Source organism: Gossypium hirsutum, chromosome D05, assembly GCF_007990345.1.
Source record: "Gossypium hirsutum isolate 1008001.06 chromosome D05, Gossypium_hirsutum_v2.1, whole genome shotgun sequence".
In the NCBI taxonomy this organism is placed as follows: Eukaryota; Viridiplantae; Streptophyta; class Magnoliopsida; order Malvales; family Malvaceae; genus Gossypium; species Gossypium hirsutum.
In genome coordinates, this window is record NC_053441.1 from 29,287,568 (window position 1) to 29,301,350 (window position 13,783).

The window sequence follows — 13,783 nt, forward strand, 5'->3', positions numbered from 1 at the left end:
AAAGATACAATTCATAATCTAGATACATATTGAGGAAAAATAAACAAAGAATAAATCCAAACAAAAATGGCTACAACAATTTTTATCATATTATGCAAATATCAATCCTAAATGCCAAATATCAAATGAATTAAATACAACAACATTCATTAATAACAACATTATTAAGTTGAAACATTTACACATGAACTCAAAATAGACTTAAAACAAAAGAATAACATTATGGAATAATAATACGTAAAATAAATTTGAAACAAGCAATACATTTATTAATCTACCTCAAATAACACATATAAAATAACCATGTAAAAGTTTAAATACATATATGATTTAAAAATAATAATTACCTAGATAGGTTTTGAAAGAAGTAAATTATATATAACTAAAATTGACCTAAAGTACATATCTAGATATAAAAATACTTGAAATTTATAATCATAATAATATCAAACATCAAAAATAATAATATATATTTTTTAGAATAATTTAATAGCACATATAGTAGCATTCAAAACATTATTTCAAAAGAAAGTTAAGTTATATCAAAATGAGTTACTAAAATATGTTCAAAGTATGTCAAATTATTATAAAAAACAACAATTTTACATATAGATAATGAAACATATAATGATATAAAGTTTAAAAATAAAAGGATAAATTTTAAAACAATGTTAATCCTAATATTTAAAATTTATTAAAAATAAACATATTAAAAAATACTAAATTAATTTTACATTATGTTGTATATAAAAAACTAAATTTGAATGAAATTTTCTTTAATATATTCACTATAAGAGCCAATAATATTTATGAAATTTAACAAAACATTATGACTAATGAGAAATAAAAATAAAATAAAAAATGATTAAATCAAAAATACAGCACTTAGAAGACTAAATCTGCAATCAATCGAAAACATAAGGACTAATACAGTAATTAAACGTAAAAATTCAAGAATTCAAATTCAAGTAATGAAAACGTTGCCGTTTACCAATGAACCAAATTGAAACCAGAGTAAACTATATAGTATGAATCGAAAAACTGCAGAAAATCAAATTAGAACAATACAAAACAAGGGAGGACTGATTGCGCAAAAAGACCAACGAGCGAAAGTGCACGGATCCCCCTGGGCCGGGTCACACACGCGGGTTAGGCTCTTAGAACGCTGCTGTTTCAAAGCCATTGCATTGGCTCTATCCGGCGACGTTTTATCCTGTTCAGAAACTAAAAAAAACCTAACCTTCTTCATTTTTAAAGAAAACCTAAAAAAAAACTCTAACACCTCTACGCCGTTTCGGGCCTTCATTCAAAGGCTCTCCGATCCCTCGCTCGATCTCTGATTACGACGGAGAAGACAAGGAATCGGCTCCGCAACAAAGGTAAACTCCTCCTCTAAACTTCCTTTTTCTTTTCTTTATTTACACTAGCAATGAACAAAAGAATAAAAGAAAATTAGAGAAAAACGAAGAGAGACTAAAAAACCTTACGAAATTTTCTTTGAATTTTTTTGTTTCTGTATTCAATTTCTGTAAAAAAAGGATCCCTTTACCGTGTTAGAATCGGTCTTATATAAACGAATCGAAAAGAAAATGAAAATAAATAAAAAAATCCCCCAAAATCTCTTCTACTATTTCTGTTATTTCTATTTCTCCTTTTTTTGTTGCCTCTGTTGCATTGCTCGTTTTTATCCTTTGCAGGTGTCGTACGAAGCAATGGACGTGTGCATACGGAGGCTCGCGCGAGTGGCAGTGGCGCGCACGCGAGGCTAGAGGTTGATTGCGGCTTAATGGCTTGCTGGAGCGGCGGCTGAGGCGTGTGAAGGCATCATACGTGTGCGAAAGAGAGCAGAGAGACGCTACTGCTGCGGCGCTAGGAGCCATACTGCTAGGGTTTCTTTGAAACTTTTTTTTGGGCTTGTATTGGGCTAATGGTTTGGGTAGTTTAGGATCTGTTTGGGTTATTGGGCTATTTTGGATTGTTATTAATTTTTGTTTGGTTTTTATTTTTTTACTACGGGCCGGGCAAATTGGGCCTATTACAACAACGAACCATGCGAAAACAATATGTACTACTTTATTACTATAGGGACAACAAACAGAAGCTTCAAAATCTTGTTCAAGGTAATAAATCTGTGATGGAATATTTTCATGCAATGAAAATTTTGGTGCAACAAGCTAATAAAGATGAGGAGGCAGATACTATAGCTCGATTTGTAAATGGGTTGAATGAAAATATCACTGAGATTTTAGATCTTCAAACTTTTATTGATTTGGACGAAGCAATTCAAAAAGCTTGTACGATTGAAGAACGATTGAAATAAAAATCTAAAAATCGTTCATGGGGTCACGTGTCTAATTTGAGTACATCAACCTCTACCTTTCATGGCTCAAAATTCATTCCGTCATAAATGAATCGTCTACCTCCATCTAAAGACGATACTAAATGACTTAGTTGGAAAGATGGGGCGCCACCTAAAGGTACTTTTTCTATTGTACAGGTACCTTCTAGTACTTTTTCTAAACCTACTTCGAATCATTCTTGTGATGTTAAATGCTACAAATGTAATGAAAATAGACATTATGCTCGTGATTGTCCCAATAAAAGGGTAATGTTGATAAGTAATGATGGTACCTTTATTTCTAATTCTAAGAATGACGATTTAAATGCTACTAATGTTGTTTGTGACTATGATGACGAGGAAGAATATGAAGAGGTTTTGGAACCTCCTACTGATGGGGAGGATTTGCTTAAGTCCCATTATCTTGTAGTGTGACAATCCCTTAGTATTCAAGTAAAGGACAATTCTAATGAAGTGCAACAGACTAACATATTCCACTCGGTGCTTGATTCAAAGAAAGTTGTGTTCTTTTATTGTTGTTAGTGGTAGTTGTGCCAATGTGGTGAGTAGTTTTAGTGGATACTTTATCTTTATCTTGTCAAAGACACCCTAAGACACATCACTTATAATGGCTTAATGAAGATTCAGAAGTTAAAGTAGTTAAATAGTCCTTAATTGCATTCAAAATTAGGAATTATTTTGACGAGATTTGGTGTGGTGTAGTTCCCATGCATGCCACCCATTTGCTTCTTGGTAGACCATGGCAATATGATCATGATGTGGTGTACCATGGCAAATAGAATCGTTACTCCCTTGTGTTTAAAGGGAAGAAATTTACTCTAGCCCATTTGGATCCAAAAGATGTACACAATGACCAACTCAAGATGAAAAAGTTTTATGAGGGGGTTATAGGGAAGAAATATATAATTGAAAATACAGAGAGAAAAGAAGCCATTAGTGATAAAAGTCAAAATACAAAGCCCAATGGTGAGTGAACCCTCTAATGGTAAAAACAGAGTGCAAAATTTATTTACAAGTAAAAAAGATGTGAGGAGAGCCCTATATCACAAACAACCTTGTATCATTGTGAGGTTTAGGCAAAATTATTTATCTTTAGCTAACCTTAATGATTTGTTTCCTAGTGTCTTTACATATCTTTTTGTAGGATTATGAAGATGTTTTCAACAAGGCACCTGAAGGTTTACCACTTTTGTAAGGCATAGAGCACCAAATTGACTTAATACCCGGTGCAACCATTCCAAATCGTCTAGCTTACCGAAGCAACCTAGAGGAGACAAATGAGTTATAAAGACAAGTGAAAGAGTTATTACAAAAGTGGTACGTTAGAGAAAGTTTGAGCCCTTGTGTCGTCCTTGTCCTATTGGTGCCTAAGAATGATGGTTCATTCTGAATGTGCGTTGATTGCCGCCCAATCAACAAAATAACGGTAAAGTATAGACATCTAATTCCTAGACTTGATGACATGCTTGATGAGTTATAGGGTTCAACAATTTTTACTAAAATTGATTTAAAAAGTGGTCATCACCAAATTCACATGAGGGAGGGGGATGAATGGAAAACAACCTTTAAAACTAAGTTTGGATTATATGAGTGGCTTGTTATGCCTTTTAGTCTAACTAATGCACCTAATACTTTCATGAGATTAATAAATTATGTTTTAAGTCCTTATTTGGGTAAATTTGTAGTAGTATATTTTGATGATATTATGATTTACTCAACTTCTTTAGATGATCATGTTTTCCATGTTAAATTTGTTTTGGACATTCTGAGAACTGAAAAGTTATTTGCCAACCTTGATAAATGCAGTTTTTGTTGTGATAAACTAATCTTTTTAGGTTTTATAATAAGTGCTCAAGGTATTCATGTTGATAATGACAAAGTAAAGGCAATTAGGGAGTGGTCCACTCGTAAATCAATTACCGAGGTGAGATCTTTCAATGGTTTAGCAAGTTTTTATAGACATTTTGTGAAGGATTTCTCCACTATTTCTGCCCCATTAACTGATGTTATTAAAAAGTTTGTGGGTTTTATGTGGGGAGAGCTTCAGGAAAAGGCTTTTCAAGCCTTAAAGGATAAATTATGTTCTGCTCTGGTTCTTGAATTACCTGATTTTTCTAATATTTTTGAAATTGAATGTGATGCTTCAGGTATTGAAATTGGTGTCTTGTTGATGCAAGAAATAAGACTAATCACATATTTCAGTGAAAAACTGAATGGGGCGCAATTAAACTACTTAACTTATGACAAGGAGTTGCTTGCATTAGGTCGAGCTCTACAAGTTTGGCAACATTATTTGCTGCCACATGAGTTCATTATCCATACAGATCATGAATCCCTAAAATGGTTACAAGGACAAGGTAAGTTGAGCAAGAGACATGTTCGATGGGTAGAATTTATAGAGACATTCCCATATGTAATTAGATACAAAACCTGTAGAGAAAATGTAGTTGCTAATGCCTTATCTCGTAGATATTCTTTGATAGCTACATTAAATGCTCAAGTCTTAGGGTTTGATCATATCAAATGATTTATACTTAAATGATGTTAATTTTGCAAATATTTTTTTCCAATTGTGAGAATGGTGCCTTTAACAAGTTTTATCTTGTAGATGGGTTTCTTTTTCGCCTAAATAGGTTATGTGTTCCACAATGTTCCATGAGAGAGTTATTAGTTCGTGAGGAACATAGTGGAGGCTTAATGGGACATTTTGGTGTCGCCAAAACACTAGATATTAACATTTTTATTGGCCGCACATGAAGAAGGACATTGAAAAGGTATGTTCTAAATGTATTGGTTGTAAACAAGCAAAATCAAAGGTAATGCCTCAGGGCCTCTATAATCCTTTGCCTATTCCTTCTATTCCATAGGTAGACTTATCCATGGATTTCATTCTTGATTTTCCATGAACTAAAAAGGGTCAAGATAGTATCTTTGTTGTTGTTAGAAGGTTTTCAAAGATGGCTCACTTAATTCCTTGTCACAAAATAGATGATGCTATACATGTGGCTGACTTATTCTTTAGAAAAGTGGTGTGCCTAGATGGGATACCTCGCACCATTGTATTTGAAAGAGATGTACAGTTCCTAAGTCACTTTTGAATAGTGTTGTGGGGTAAGCTTGGTACTAAATTATTATATCCTACTACATGTCACCCCAAACCAATGGACAAACTAATGTTCGAGTCTTAGGTGCTTTACTACGAGTTGTTGTTGGTAAGAACCTTAAAAATTGGGAAAAATGTTTGCCATTTGTTGAATTTGCATATATCAATCTATTCGCTCTACAACTGGCTATTCCCCAGTTGAACTTGTTTATGGTTTTAATCTACTAACTATACTTGATCTTGTGCCATTGCCTGTAGAAAATATTTCTAATTTAGATGGAGAGATGAAAACTAAATTGCTGAAATCCATGCAAGAGAAAGCAAGACAATGAATCACCAAAATAAATGAAGCAAATGCCAACAAAGCTAACAAAGGGCGCAAGCAAGTTATCTTTGAGCCTGGTGATCAGGTTTGGGTCAATATGAGAAACGAATGATTTCCAACTAAACTCAAGACTAAGTTAAACCCATGTGGTAATGGACCTTTTCAAGTACTCAAGTGCATTAACGATAATGCATGTCAAATCGATCTTCTCAGTGAGTACAGTGTTAGTGCCACTTTTAATGTTGTTGACCTTTCTCCTTTTGATATTGCAGATTCAAAGACGAATCCTTTTGTGGAAGAGGGGAATGATATGAGTAGCTTCGTCCAATTCAAAGGTCATAATAGAGATGGGATTAGTTTCCTTCAAGGCCCAATCACGAGATCCAAATCCAAGCAGCTAAAGTCAAACCTCAACTTATTTGTTCAAGACTTTATCAGAAAAAAATATTCGAGAAGAAGAGTTTAAGCTTCAAGACAATGGATTTTGGAGCAATGATGAATTAGAAGGGATTAATTTTGTTTGTGGGCCTAAACTTTTTATCCTATGATGACAAGCCCATGTGGAGAATGTTAACAAGCTTAGGCGTCATTATAAGGACCCTAATCAATCCCACAAGCTTAGGCGTTTCATATTGGGTTCGGGTCCTAGGCTTAAATTTTTTTTATACATGAGCCAAATATTGTATTTATTATCTCTTATTATTTTATTATTTTATTATTTTATTATTACGAATTTTTTATAATTATTAAGTATTTTAAGTTATTTAGGAGTTTTATGTTAACAAAAAAGTTGGGTTTAAAACTACTTCTTGTTTAGATTAATTAGAGTTTTAGTATACTTTAGAGTTTTATTTGGATGTACTTAGCTAGCCTATATAAAGGCTTCTTCATTGTTCATTAAGCAGACAATTGTTTTCATTAATAAAGTTTTTAACTCTGGGAGTTTGTTTCTTGTGCAAGATTTCTTTCTTATGGTTTTTAAAAGTAGTTTTCTTCTCGATTTTCTTCAAGGAGTCGTGGGAATCCATTCTTCACCCTTCAATTTGCCAAGGATTATTTCTTGGAGGGTTGATTAGAGGCATTAATTAAGTTTTTTGGGATTTTGTAACACCTCAAACCCGGTCTAAACGTTATGGCCGAATCTGGAAGAGTTACGAAGAAATTTAAAAACAACTTCTTTATTTTTTGCAAATCATCGTAACCGTTGTTACTTAGTATGCCTTATTTGTTTGGAAAGCTTATTGATATACTTATTTGATTTAAGATTGTAGCTCATTTACGCCTTTCTATTAAACTGAAAGTTTTGCAGCAGGGTTTCTTTAAAATGTCATATTTTGGCAAATCAAATTGTTTATTGAAAACCGTTATTTCAGAAAAGTTGTTATTTTCAGAAAAACTATTTATTCATTTGTTACGCTTAGAAAACCAAAATGAAATCCAAAACCAAAAACAGTCCCAAAAAGTTCAAAGAGTCCCAAAATTACAAAACTCTAAAAAAAACCAGAAAAGTTTAAACTAATTTTAAAAAGAATGAAATTTTATGGATATGTGGTCACCACTAAGCTTTCGTCACACCGACTCGCCTACATCTGAGGGTTACCTGAATAGAGCAAACAAACAGAGAGTGAGTTTTGAAACTCAGTGTGTAACGCGCATATAAACAGAGATTTAGATTCAATCTCATACAGAATAGATACAGATGCAAACCTTTTTTAGAATTAGAATTATATAGATACAACTATGCAAAATCCTATCCCCATCCTCTACACACCAACTCTGACCATCCCATCACACAACGTAGGGTATAAAATACCTACCCAGCCTTACATATCGCATAGTGTCTATATGATAATTTTCTGAATAATCGCAAGAATGCTACCAGTATAATGGCGAGATATCGCCTCACACAGAGCACCTCCTCTTCATAATACAAATCTCGCCCCATAACCAGATACAGACAGAATATCAAATAAAACAGATTAACAGATATCAATATTAACATATCATGCATGCTCGTATAACATATATTACACATGCTTAGACATAATAGAACAAATCATACATACCGTATTTCATAATACTCATATTAATGTTATTTGCGTCAATTTCAATCTAACAGAGCAGCTTTCATGCTTTAAGGCTTATACCATGCATATCGACCCTACAGAATGCCCACAGTCGATCGAGACTACATGTACAACCGTAGGAAAAAATTCTAAAATTTGACCCCACATGTCCGTGTGGGCCCACATGCCAAAAATGGCCTTGCCTGTATGGCCCACATGGCCTCACACACACCCATCACATGGCTGTGTGTCACACACAGCCTACCACACAACCGTGTGGCATCAACAAGCCCAACTTTTAGCTTTCACATATTGCCGTTTTCTCGCATTTTCGTTACACACCTGGTTCGATTTTGATGCTAAAACTTCCACGAGTCGTCCAGAACCTAAGAACGACTATTAGTTCACCAAATCAAACACTTAAATCAATATCAAATCTGACTCGCAAAAACGTTACAATCAACCCAACCTATTTTTAACCCTTAACAACTTTCCAAATCGATAGGAAACACTTACCCTTGAGCTAATGATGCGTCGTTGAGAGCACCAAAAATATCCTATCCCTATAAAATAACGAAAACAATAGTATAAGGGAAGTAGGGTCAAATCCTCAGGGACTAGGTTTGCACAAATTCCTGTTCCTCGAGATCCCAAGCAAAGTCGTACCCAACAAAAATGGTGTACCTGGAAAAAATAAAAAAATATATAATTAAAATTTTGGATGAATTAAGATTGCATAAATTGAAATTGAAATTGCAAAAATAAATAAAGTTGAGAAAAAAGAGTCTTTGATGGAGAGATTCCAGCCTCCGGTTATCTCGATTCTCTTTGGGTTCAATCCTAAGCTTTTAGATGATCCTTCTCATAACAGAATAAGCTAGTTATAGTGGAAGAAGACGCCTACGACCACTAGCTCCACTTAGATTTTAGAATTACAATATAAAAGAACCTGGCTGTAGCCAACCGTCACTTTTGTGGGACCGCCTTACACTAGATCATCACTTCACAATGGCGAATTCCACGCCATTTTGTCTCTTGGGCTCGACAACCAATGACGCAGTAAGCTAACGAACTGACTTTAACCTTCCCAAAACAAACAAAGCAGCCGCCTTTGCATAAAATAAAAAAAATCACTTTTGAAGGGACATGGACGGAAACGTTAGTCCCGTAGTGCGGAGAAATGATGAATATTCATTGAGAAGGCTAATTCTGGATTCTAAGCCTCATGAACCCTTTTTTGGGGAATCTTGACAACTTTTGGCTAGATGAATTTAGTGGCTTATGCTTTTTGGGGGGAAAAAAAATAAACTTAACAAAAATGGAATTTTATTGAATAAATGAAAGGAACAAAAGCTAGAGCTTTTTAAGAGAGGGAGCTTTTACAGAAAAGATGAGTGAAATTTGTGTCACTCTATCCCCTATTTATAGTACTTAGAAAACCTAGTTTGTTCCTATTTAAATTCTAAAAGATAAATAAACATAAAAGCTGAAATTAAATCTAAATAATAATCTTAACAATAATCCTAATATAATTCAAATTTAAATAGAGTCTTGTGTTTATAAAATCTCTTCTTTAAACTTCTATCTCCAAGTCTTCCACACTTTGTATTTTTGGCACCACTTCTTTCCTATGAAAAAATTTAACAAATCCAAGCACCTTTAGCCACCAAACCAAGCACTCAGCTATGACAAAATTTAACAAATCCAACTTATGATTATTGAGGCGTTACAAATTTATATCTCAAAAGGTTCAATTGGACATTTATCCTTCTATCCATCATAACCATCGGTTTATTCAATCCATCTTCCACTTTAAATTTTGTCTATTTATTTATTTTTATAATATTATTTGTTATTTGTTTTCAAATTTCTTCTTTTACTATTTTCAACTTCTTTATTACTAAATTTGTTTATTTTTTTTCAAATCAGATCCAAATCTTTCCTTTTCAAGTCAGAAAACTTGAATTCGATCCTTCTTCCGCTTTCTCTGTTCATTCCGTATCAAATTATGTACCCTAAAAAATATAATATAATATTTTTTTAGAAGTGCAATTGAGCCTAGTAAATTTAAGCTCCATTTGTTTACTTGTAAAAGCTTTTTCGTAAAAGCTTTTCAGCCTTTTCCAGTGTTTGTTTAGCTAAAAGTAATTTCCTAAGATAAAACCTATTACAAAACACGGGAAAACAAGCCTTTATTTTAGGAAAATGACTTACCCTTTTTATTTTAGTAAAACATTTTTGAGAAAAGAAGCCTTTTACACTTTGCCTTCCCCCATCCTTGACACCCTAATCTTCTGCTTGCCGTCAGCCAGCAACGGTTCTTAACACCAGACACTGGCATTCATCTTTGATGTTCCCATCTTCACCTTTCGTTGTCAAAATCTACACTGCACCACTAGTCAAGGACGACTTTCATCTTCCTCTTTCGAAGGTAACAACAAAAAAAAAAGAAAGAAATATGTGATTGTTTTTGTTTATTTTTGTACTTATTGGGGAAAGGCTGTGATTTATTCCAAAAAAAATATATGAAAAAGAGAGAGAGATATGGAGAAAGAATTGGGTTTGAATCCAAAATTAACAATTTACCAATTAATGACAGAGATAGTGTTATTTCTTGCTTCTGATGAGTCTGTTTATTCAGAGGCCAAAACTTGGCTGTTGATGGAGGATTTACTTTGGTTACTCATAGCCTTTCAGCATTTACTGATTAATGGTTGTGGAAGCCAATTTTTTATATGATTCTCTGTAATATTTATTAGTAAATTTTCTTTGACTTGCGAGTCCTACCTTGTTACCAATACATTCCATGTGCATTTTCCCTATAATCTACATTCTGTAGTGCCCTTTTAAATCTTTTTTATATTTTATACTTGACAAATGAATAAGTCTTGTCTGCCATTATCTCCAATCCTTCCACAAACAGGCAATAGAGTGACAAGAGTGACAAAAGTAACCATATTGGGATTAGTAGGCAAGTTTTGTTTGTTGAGGATTATACTTTAGTTTTTTTTTTTTTTTGTAGATTTTGCTTTAGTTTTGGTTTTGTCTATAAATACAGATATATGTATGTATGTATGTATGTATGTATGTTCAGTAATAAAGAACCTTCAGACTCCATGTTTTATTGGAGATTTTAGTGAAGGTGTCTTAGCTAACTTTGGGTTATCTCTATTATTGAAGCTTACAAAATCTCCAGAATCATTGATGACTTCATTCTAGAAGAGTCCAAGTATGGGCAAGTTGTGTGTCAAACCTGAAGATTGAATTTTGTAGATGTTCAAATCATAAGCACCCATTCAAGCATTTATAGTAGAAAATTAAGTAAAATTGTTGTTAACGAGAGCTTTGAAGATTCATCACATTAACTTCTGTAAGTACTTTGAATGAAGTTTTAGCTTTTCTTGTTTATAATCAGGAGAGTACGACAATTTGTTATACAGTTATTGTCTTCGGATTTTCCAAGTAATAAAGTTGAGTCATATAACTATAGTTTACTTCATACATATTTAAGTTTGAGGCTTTGACATAATGATAATATCAATGTTTGATTTGAAATGAGTTGAGGGAAAAGTTGATTACTGTAACTGAAGTTGCATTGTTTCTCCTTCATAACAAAGTGTAAGAAGATGATGAGTTGTTTTACAATTGTGTTTAGGAAATAATATTGATGCCTTGAATCTTCCCTGACATTTATTCACATGCTTTTCACTTGGTACCATGGTCTCGGTTGCATCCTTTTGTTTTGCTTTGTTACTTGAATTGTAAACATTGTTCTTGTTGGTTCCGAATATTGTCAAAATTCAAGATTTATGATCCATGTCTAAGTGTAATTTAATAGTCTGTTTCTAATTTTTTTTTCATTTTCTGTTTGTTTAAAAACCTTTTGTTTTATCGAAGAAAATCAATATGAACATTTTGTTGCAAATGTTGTTATTTTAGGTAGCTTAGGAGTTCCAAATATTTTTCAGAAGTTGTGTTTCGGGAAAGTAGGATTTGATAATTCAAAGCTGAATAATGTTAGAATTTGTTTAAGGCAAAGACCATTGCGATATACTTTCCTAGTTAGACACTTGGAGCAGGCATTCAGCATAGGTTTGAGGCAATTTGTTTGGTTTCTAATATAGTGCTTTGGAAACCCAAGGTAAGTAACTTTTTCTAATATAGTGCTCACAATTATAAATTTGTTTGATAACTGTTGTTTGAGACAATCTGTTTGGTTTCTTGTCCATAACCGTGATGTTTTTTTCTTCTTTTGGGAGGGGGAAATTTGAAAGGGAAAAAAAGAAAAAAAGTGAAGAGCTTTTTAACTATTTTCTAAAATGAGGATAAAAGCACCCATCCATGGTGGATGAGAGCAAATTATAATCCATTCAAACCACCAAACGAACAATGAAAGCAAATATACCAAAAACATTAAAGTCATTAAAATTTTAATATTCTGTTGTAAAAAACTAGTTTATATTATAGATAGATATAAATACTGTTAAAATTTTTAGTTAGAGATAATAGATAAAAAAACAAAAGATATTTTTGAATTAAGAAATTTATTAATTATCATCATTATAATATAAAAATAATGTTAAAATTTTTAGAGATGTTTAATTGAATAAAAAATAAAAAAGAAGACAATTTTGATCCTATTTATTTCTCTTATATTTCGCTATCACTTAAGTCATTCCTCGACGAAGAAAAAAGAAAAGCAAATGGATGATGCTGGATTCAATGACGAAGGGAGCAAAAAGCCCAGTCTTTATTACATACATGTAATTTTGATTTTTATATTATATAAATACACTCACTTTTTCTCCATCTCACATGAAAATTTTGCCACTTCCATCCATGGTGGATGTACTCACATGCCAATAAAAGTCCTTTGGATATTATAATCCCTAATAACTGCAATAAATGTTAAATGGCATGATCTAGCAAGTAATAATTTACAATATTAAATAAGAATTAAATATAAAATATATTTAGTAGAAATATGAATTTTGCTAAATAGTATAGCATAGATTCAAAGGGTTAAAAATCTAAATCTCGTAGTATAAAATAAATTTAAAAATTAGGTTTAAAACCAGTTTAAATCCTTAATAAGTCTTTAAATTCAGATTTCATTATGCCATTTCTTTAAGGTAGATCATAGTATTATTAATTTTCAAATTAATTGCACATTGATTTGTAATAATTGCATATTAATTTGTAAATTTTTGTGTGATCTTATGGTAAGCTTGCATCTTTTTTGTAGTGATCAAATATTTGTGTGGCATTATTTTGTGTAGATGGATTGTAATCAAGATCAAAATGCAATCGTCGGAGTCGTGGCTTCAGTTTTAGCTTTTGGGGCTCTTTGGATTAAAAAATTAAAAAATAGGAAGGAAATTGCTTCTTACCCTTGTGTGAATCGAGATTATGAAAGACAAAATTATATTAATAGTATTTTATATAGTGGTGACTAGCTAGCATTGTATTGATGTGATAAGGAAGAGACCGACTGGCTTTTTCAATTTGTGTGATATTCTTAGTAGAAATAATTTGTTTCAATCAACTAAATTGGTGAATATTAGGGAGCAAGTAGTTATATTTTTACATATAATTTGTCATAATGTAAGGTTTCGAGTGATTGGATCTAGATATTATAGATCAATTGAGACAATTCACCGTTACTTTAGGGTTGTATTGAGAGCTATTTTGAAATTGTATAAACTAATTATTAGATTACCTGATGAGTCAAATCCTAGTGAAATCAAAAACAATCCAAGGTTTTATCCTTATTTTAAAGATTGTATTGGAGCATTAGATGGAACTCATGTTCGTACATCCGTTCCACTTAGCATTGAAGGAAGATTTCGTAGCCGCAAAGGGGGGACGACACAAAATGTATTGGCTGCCATTACATTTGATTTGAAACTTTCTGTGTTCTAGCTAGTTGG